This window comes from Sinocyclocheilus anshuiensis, unplaced genomic scaffold, assembly GCF_001515605.1.
Source record: "Sinocyclocheilus anshuiensis isolate Anshui unplaced genomic scaffold, SAMN03320099.WGS_v1.1 scaffold188, whole genome shotgun sequence".
Lineage (NCBI taxonomy): Eukaryota > Metazoa > Chordata > Actinopteri > Cypriniformes > Cyprinidae > Sinocyclocheilus > Sinocyclocheilus anshuiensis.
In genome coordinates, this window is record NW_015555768.1 from 2,142,817 (window position 1) to 2,151,728 (window position 8,912).

General features: G+C 36.5%; 1 long non-coding RNA gene across 1 annotated transcript in view; it reads left to right on the top strand.

The window, feature by feature from the left end:
- LOC107674381 (uncharacterized) overlaps nt 1-1,049 on the top strand; it is a 39,329-nt gene extending 38,280 nt beyond the window's left edge. Inside the window, exon 4 of the long non-coding RNA XR_001632500.1 lies at nt 701-1,049. This is a non-coding gene — a long non-coding RNA (uncharacterized LOC107674381). The remainder of the gene's footprint in view (nt 1-700) is intronic.
- The last annotated feature ends 7,863 nt before the right edge of the window (nt 1,050-8,912 follow it).

Consider the following 8,912-nt stretch of genomic DNA (forward strand, 5'->3'; position numbering starts at 1 on the left):
TTTAATTGGTAATTTTCACTGAACTGGCTTAACCATTCACAGATTCCTCAGTGAATCATTGTGAATCAACTCGTTGGTCAAAAAGTGTGGGAACCCTGAACAGTGTGAGATTTTATATGCAAAATATCACAACTACTACAGCAACAAAGCACAAAAGAAAGATTAATATGCACTTTGATTAAAACAGAGCACAGAACTGTACTAAAGCATGATTGTATTTCAAATAACTGAATATCTTAGCAGGACACCAGCTCAGAGGAAACCATGCTGATTAGTGCACAGGCAATGTACATTAACATTCAATTTTAATTCTCTAAATGCGAATTAACACTCAGACAGACAAGGGGTGGCATAATTTTCCCTTTAAAAAAAAATTATGGTGTCGCAAGATGAACGCAGCCACGTTGAAACAAAATAATCATTTTACTAAGGCTTTCAAGCTAAAGAACACAGGCATTCACCCTCTGCCGTTTACATTTTTCAAAAGAATATGCCTTTCAAAGCAGCCGCTCTTCAGAATGCAGTCATGTAAAAATCATCATTCACTAAGTAAACACAAACAAAAGAGCCACAAGATCAACAAACATGAAAAGATGAGGCAGGAAAAGGTAATGCAGGTCGTTTTTTCTTGCCTTTGATCAGCCACAAAATGCATTTCCCTAATGTCCCCGCCGATGGTTTTCTCTTTGTGTGTGCGCAGGTTTGCTGACATTCACAGGAGCAACGCCAAACAGGAATCATCCATCAGCCCCCACACATTTGTGTCCATCCTCTCATTTCAGAGCTAAAGATATCAGCTGCCCCTCTCCACGTCACCCTCAAACAGGAAATGGAATCCGTGCGCCATGGTTGCAGTCAGTCAAGCGTCTCTACAGTTACATGCAGGTCATCGAGTCCCAGCAGACGCCATCGTCTCACAGCTGGGGACACAAAACATTTTCAAACCTTGACATAAAAAACTGTTTAAGTTTTGATCTCAAAATACATTAGCTAGGAGAACATTTCACTCGCTTTCCAGTTAAACCGCCAGAGACTGTTCGCGTACCTTTCAGACTAAGATTACATAAGTTCCTAGCGAAGAGCGGTGAGGCTGTTGCGTAAGACCGATGTTGAAGGACCCCAACTGCATCTTCAGAGCAAGGACATGTCGTCGATGAAAGGCCAAGGATGCGCAGAGACCCTTAAATATTTCAGACTAAGATTACATAAGTTCCTAGCGAAGAGCGGCGAGGCTGTTGCGTAAGACCGATGTTGAAGGACCCCAACTGCATCTTCAGAGCAAGGACATGTCGTCGATGAAAGGCCAAGGATGCGCAGAGACCCTTAAATATACAGCAGAGCTCAGTCGCTCTGTAAAAGGACTTGTTTTGCGGAGGAATTAAGAAGCAGCAGATGACTGATGCATCCTGTAGATTTGACCTCACGCGGTTTGACCATATGGACTGTGTGCTGTTGAGTTCTGTTTGAGAATGGCAATGCACTGATGCCGTCAACTCTAATCATGGCTAATTTAAAGATTAGCAAACAATGTGTGGATGTCATCTGTCCCTACCTCTCCGGGGCATCTCTTTTACTCTCTGCTTTAAATGTCTGTCTCTAATGGATATATCATTTCTATCGATACTTTATTTTGACTGTAAGTTGACACATGCGATGGAGTGTTGACCTAGATAGGAAATAAAGGGTGTGTCCATGTAAATGTACATAACGCTTTGGGGACTCTCTCTATTGGGGGCCATACTGATTTGCTGCTTAAAGTCAATGTGAAATCATAAGGCTTATTTAGTTTCATAATAAATGGTCCAGGGTTATTTGTAAATGATTCATTGTTGCAATCACACTATTGTTCTAAATTTGTGATCAGTAATATTTTTTAACACTGTTGACAGAAGTCTTTCATGCTCACCAAAGGCTGCATTTATTTGATCAAAAATACAGAAAAATTGAAATATTATTGCAATTTAAAATGACTTTTCTATTTGAATATATTTTAAAATGTAATTTATTCCTGTGATGGTAAAGCTGAATTTTCACCATCAATATTCCAGTCTTCAGTGTCACATGATCCTTAAGTTATCATTCTAATACGATGATTTGCTGCTCAAGATTTTATCTTTTTTTAATCAATGTGGAAAAAAGTTGTGCTGTCTAATATTTTGTGGAAAGATCTTTTTTTCAGGATTTTTGGACTTTAAGTAAAAAGTTCAAAATAAATTAGGATTTATTTGAAGAAGATAACAATATAAAAGTCACTTTACTGTCACTTTTGATCAATTTAGTGATGATTAAAAGTAAAAGATTAAAAAAACACTTAACTGACGGTAGTGTAAATCTAAAAATCTTTGTTTTTATATTCCTTTATTAAAAACACTTTTGTTTCAAGGCAGAACAAGTGAAGAAAATTAATATTAACCAATAAAATCACATTTTTGCATGATCCAATCAGATCCCAATAAGATGAATAGTCCTATCATTTTTTTTTTTCTCACCAAATATTCTGTTTAACTCAGAAATGCATAAAAATTAAAGGTGGGGTAAGCGATTTCTGGTAGCCAATGTTGACCGTGTCTACACCGGATGCCAGTGGCGCGGCGTGACAAAAAAAACTATAGAACTCATTATAATCAGTGATGCTGTCTACACCATAGATATATATATATATATATATGTTCTGTTGTTGGATGTAATAATGAACATAGCAGTCGTCATTTACTCCTGACATCTGAGCCGCTGAAGACGCAGTGGATTACATTTGTTTCTGAAGGGAATGCTCCCCCGATCTACCTAAATGCGTCTATGTTTGTTTGCAAAACATTCATGATCCAGCCTCATCTACAGAAGAAGTGAGTATAATGTTTTGTAAAGAATCTTTGCAAATCGCCTTTCCTAATAATGTGCTAATTAGCAAGTTTCACGATGAATGCGGCTAAAGTAAACAGTCTCTCTGAGAGCAGCTCGGAAGAGAGGGGCGGGGTCAGCAGAGCTCATTAACATTTAAAGGAAAATGCTACAAAAACGGCTTGATCTGAAAAGAGCTGTTTTTGACAGGGTAAAAAAGGTGTTTTTTACACTACCATTGAGAAATTTTAACCGAACTATGTTACAGACTTTTCATTAAGACCCTAAAGAATCATATCAACTTGTGGAAAATGGGCATCCTATGACCCCTTTAAGCCTTCTTTTGTTCCGCAGATGTTTTCCTCTTGTTTTTTATCTCTATCTTTCTGTCGCTCGGCTGGCTAATGTCCGTCCTGTGCACTGAACGCTCTCTCCTCCACATCATGAGTAGACACGCCCCTTACTGCTGATTGGCTACAAGGTTGTTTTGCTACTCGGCCCGAATCAGTTTTCTAAAGCGTTTTTGAAAAATCGCTTACCCCACCTTTAAGTTAAATACTTTGCATATGCTGATTCATATTGTCAAAAAGTCTAAATTAATCTACTTAGTAAACATTGCTGGTCTTATTGTGCACAATTCATTGGTGCATGTTAATCCACTTCTGAAATATCTTTTCTTTGGTTGATGTCACTTAAATCTCCAAACAATGATGGTGGTGTTTCAGGTGTTGAGTAACCCCCCTCAGTAGACTGCAAAATCTGTGTCAGCCCGCGTTTCACCATCCAGTTAAATTCCAATGGATAAAATCTACATTCTTTTCTTGTGAATGTTCAGTTTTATTTGGAAATACATCACAATACATCATGGAAATACATGTTAGAACTTAAATAGTGCAAAAACATCTGTTTCATGTTGACCAAGTATGTGAAAGACATTTTTTGTGTTTTGCTCTTTGTTTCCTCGTATACTGAGGCAGTCTGCTTTTCACAAAAACACTGATCTATTGTCAAATTGGTTCTCCTCATGGCCAGTGGAGAAGATGAATCCATATGATGGATGTAACTGGTTCCATATAGCAGCAAAAATAACCAGAGTCCCGTAAGATGAAAGAGCGAAAGAATATGGTCACTTTCAATGAACAGTAGCATTTCATCTGTCTCATGGGCTAGGCCCATCTTCCTGAGTTGTGAATTTTAATGGTGTTTTTATGGTTCCTAATAAAGTCTGTTATGCTTCTGGCAAATATGCAGAGCACGACATCACTCGCTTCCAATTACTGAGAAACTCAAGGAGATTCAGTATTCATTCGTTATGGCGTATAGTTATTTAGGAATAACAGGACTATCTCTCTCTCTTTCTTTCTCTCATGGCTTTACTCTCTAGCAGTGTATGTGGAGTGAAGAGACAGTAATTTCCCCTCCTCACTCAAAGTGTCCCATCCATATGTTGCCTTAAGTCATGAGAATGTGACAAGTGATGGCTTCCTTCATGGTTACCATTGACGGACAGATCATACGTGTGTACTGGAGCTTGATACAGCAGGCCGACGGCAGAGATATTGCCGTAATAACGCAACCTATATATTACATTATTTATTATATTTTGCTGTCTGCTTCCTTTAGACGTCATAGCACAGGATAGTCACTGATGAAGTCTGTTTCCAGTTCAGAGTAAAAAATACCTACCTCACAACACAAAGAAAAATGAAATATATTTCAAGCTCATTTTTTATAATTGCGACTATATCTCACAATTTTGGTCTTGTTTTGACCTTCTAATAATTCAGATTTTATACCTCATAATTATTTTGTGCCATAATTGAGAATGTTTCACATTTTTGTTTTTCATAATTCCAATTTTATATCCATTGATTGTTATTTTATTTCTCGTAATATTAAGAATACTTTTGTTTCTCATGACTTTATTTCCTTCTTTATTTTTTACATGGAGACGAAAACAGACGTCAATACATATAGGCTCTCCGTAATTTTCACTAAATATTTATTTTTTATTTATTTTTTGTTCTTTGTTCTTACAATTATCTTTCACAATCATAGTTTCTTTCTGAATCCTAATAGTCTACTAACACTGTGTTTGATGCGTGGTGGGATCGGAGCGATCCTGGAGTGAGAGAGAACACCGTCAGTCCCACTTTCAATAAAACGTTGCTCTCCCCAGGCAAAAATCACACAACTCTGCTGCTTCTCCACACTCCTATCTATGAGTTTATCTCTAAAGTGCTGTTGTTTACTGCTCTGACAGCATTATTCTTTTACATTTCAGATGACATCCCAGTGAAATCCTGCAAGATCTCAAAGCTTCTGCCTCCACTGTACCTGTGATTTATTATTTATCAATAGGAACAACCGCATCAATGGCCGGAAAGGCCGCAATCTTTATTTTACTTGGACATCGGCATCTATTCCTATGATTCCTAGGTGACATTTATGTACATATTTGCTCATTGTGAGCGGTGCTTGTGGTTATGGGATCAATAAGGCCATAACATCAAATCACGAGTGCAGAACGGTCCTGAGAGGTTGCGTTATTACGGCAATATCTCTGCCGTCGGCCTGCTGTATCAAGCTCCAGTACACACGTATGATCTATCCGTCAATGGTAACCATGAAGGAAGCCATCACTTGTCACATTCTCATGACTTAAGGCAACATATGGATGGGGTGCATGTAATTCTCATGTATTTTCTTCCAGAACTTGATCATGTTCTCCGGGATGCTGATGTTGAAAGAGTTGAGGACGCGCTGCTTCACTCTTCCAAGGCCTTTCTGGTAGTTATCCACCCCGAGGCATCTGTCATTAAGTCTATATAATACAAGCGTAATTGGGGTTTATGCCTGGATTAAGAGATCGTTACACTTAATTACGACGAATCATGGTGCTCTAAGATGTCTGGGCCAGAAGATATAAAACAGCTATAGTGTGAGAATGAATGAAGCATGCATAATTACCATGTTTTGTTGTCTTTAAGATCCTGATATTAAAATTACATTCACAGGATTTTGTAGTCCATGCAAACATTTTTTAAGCACACAAAAATTACATTTTAATAGCAGTGCATTAAAGGAATGGTTCACCCAAAAATGAAAATTTCCTGTTCATTTACTCTCCCTCAGGACATCCAAGATGTAGATTACTTTCTTTCTTCAATAGAACATTAAAAATTATTTTTAGCTGAATCCATGGTCCTTGATGATTCATAAAATGCAAGTCAATGGGTTCCGTCACATTGAAAGTCAAAATAGCAGGTACAGGAATCACTAAATTAATGCTTGTGGCTCTTGATGATATATTGAGGTCTTTACAATTACAATTTGCTGCACATACATCAGCATGCGACAGAAAGCTTATACTCCAGGACTGTTTGCTTGAGGCTATGGATTATAGGTAATAATGCTGTAAATAATGTTAAATTTCTTGCACAGACTGATTGTTTCACTTCATAGGATCTCCGTATATCTTCAGGAGCCACCAAGTATGGATTCAGCTAAAAAATCATCTTTAAAGTTCTATTGAAAAAAAAGGAAGTCACCTACACCTTGGATGGCCTCAGGGTGAGTAAATTAACAGCTAGTTTTCATTTTTGGGTGAACTATTCCTCTAATATCGGTGTAAAATGTCTTTAAGTTTGAATTACATTGTCAAGTCACTTTTTTTCTAGCACTTTATACAGTAGAGATCATTTCAAAGTAGTTTTAGTAGGAAAATAACAATCAAATATACAAACTTCAAATATGAGGCAAACTCAAATTCTGCTATACAGGACAATAATGTTATTATTCATCTCAAGTCATTTCAGTTCAGTTCAATAACTGTGTAAAGTTCATCAAATATGAAACAAGTTCAATTTAGCTATAACTGAAGATAGTAGTGTCGTTACTCAACTTGAGTCAGTTGATTTAATTCAGTTCAATAACAGAGTCAATGTTTCAAAATTAATATGAACAAATTCAATTCAGCTATGAAGCAGATCCACCAAAGACAATAGTGTCATTATCAAGCTCAATTTTATTCAAGTTTTGTTCTCATCCAATAATATCAGTGCAGTCCAGTCAATAGTATTGCTGAATGTTAAGTGTCTTTTAGACCCCAAATAAGCAAGTCAAAGGCTACAGTGGCAAGGAAACCAAGTTCCATCAGGTGACAGAAATAGAGAAAAAAAGCCTTTAGAGAAACCAGGTACAGCATTACTGACCACCGACTGTGTTGCATGCATTTGCACCTGTGGTGTTCCGCTTTGCATTGTTCTCAAAAGCACAGATATAATGGCAGCTTGAGCTGGTTGGAATCTGTCTGAGTGCAACAAAAAATGACCTGAAATATATTATAATACAGACTATTATATACACTACTGCTCAAAAGTTTGGGATCAGTAAGACTTGTAATGTTTTTTAAAGAAGTGCTCATCAAGGCTGCATTTATTTGATCAAAAATACAGAGAAAAAAAAAACAGTAATCTTGCAAAACGTTATTACAATATAAATTAATGGTTTCTATTTTAATATACTTTAAAATATAATTTATTTCTGTGATGCAAAGCTGAATTTCCATCAGCCATTACTCCAGTATAAAGTGTCACATGATCCTTCAGAAATCATTCTAATATGCTGATTTATTATCAGTGCTGGAAACTGTTGTGCTGCTTAATATTTTTTTGGAAACTGATACTTTTTTTCAGGATTCTTTGATGAATAAAAAGTTAATAAGAAGAGCATTTATTTAAAATAGAAATCTTTTCTAACTTTAACAGTATATGCTCTAACAGTACTTTTCATTTAATTTCAAGTACTGGAAATGTACTTTTATGTTTTTAGTTAAAGTTTTAGTTTTAATTATCTATAATAACCCTTTAAAGAATTTCTCTCGAATCTCTCTAATAATTTGAATTCATCTTATGAAAAAAGATAAGAAATCTTCTTAGGAATACAAAATATTCTTAACTTTTTTTTTTAGTAGTAGTTTATTCATAAGAATGTTTGCGAATCCAAGAACGGGTTTGCATGATTCCTCTGAATTGGGTTCTAAATCCTTGCAAGCAATATGTGCCAATAAACAATGCTATAAGGTGTAGTTCATTTTAATAAATGTTAGTGAATTCCCTCCTCAGAGAAAACCACCGCTCCTGACTGGTGATGTGGTTGTTTATTTGGATGAAGAAAGAGACATAGAAAGAGGAAGGAACCCCTTAAAAATTACAGCTGACCCCTGCAGGAAGCCGCTGGCCCGGGAGCATGTGAGTGTTAGAAATCTGCTCCTCATCCACCTCACGCTGAGCATTCACTCGGAAAGCACACTCTCTTAGAGACCCTCATATACTGGAGCAGAGAATAAGACCCGACATCCGCCTACAGCCAGTCCCTCAGGACACTTCCTACATATGTGTGCAGTCATTTTCTGACGCTTTCATGAAATTTTAAATATACATTTTTTAGCTGCAATTAGTAGCATATGAAAATCAATTTTGTTTTTACTCCATATTTGTGTAAATGCTCTTTTTCTGAATGAGGAGGTAGGCCTATGATTCATATCAAGTCATATTTCAGAAAGCACCCAGCCACAACAGTAAACAAGCCCAAACCTGCATTAAAAAGCTCATTTTACTTCCATAATATGACGCATTTCCAAGCAAAACAGGGTATTCTATGAGAAGCAAATGCAGGATGGGACTTCATCTCATTTGTCTGTTATTTATTGACCTGGATGTGATTTTGCAGTGGATTGTGTAGGACTTTTGGCTGGATTTGGAGGTTGAAGGTCAAGTTTAGCTTCCACACCATCTCAACTGTCCCAGTGGTAACACTTCATTTTCAGATCTGCCATTATTTGCTATTATTGGCGTGACCTATTATTTATTATTCCTTTAGAGCAAACAGTATCTAACATCAATTTTGTTAGAGAAAGTCTTTTTTAAAGGTTGATTGAACTATTGAATGTAGAAAAAGTTGATATTACATAAAAATTTTAACTCAATTTTAGGCCATTTAGTATGAGAAACTTAAAATATTAAACAACAAACACTTCAAATGTGAAGTTTGAGAATGATGCATGTGAATCT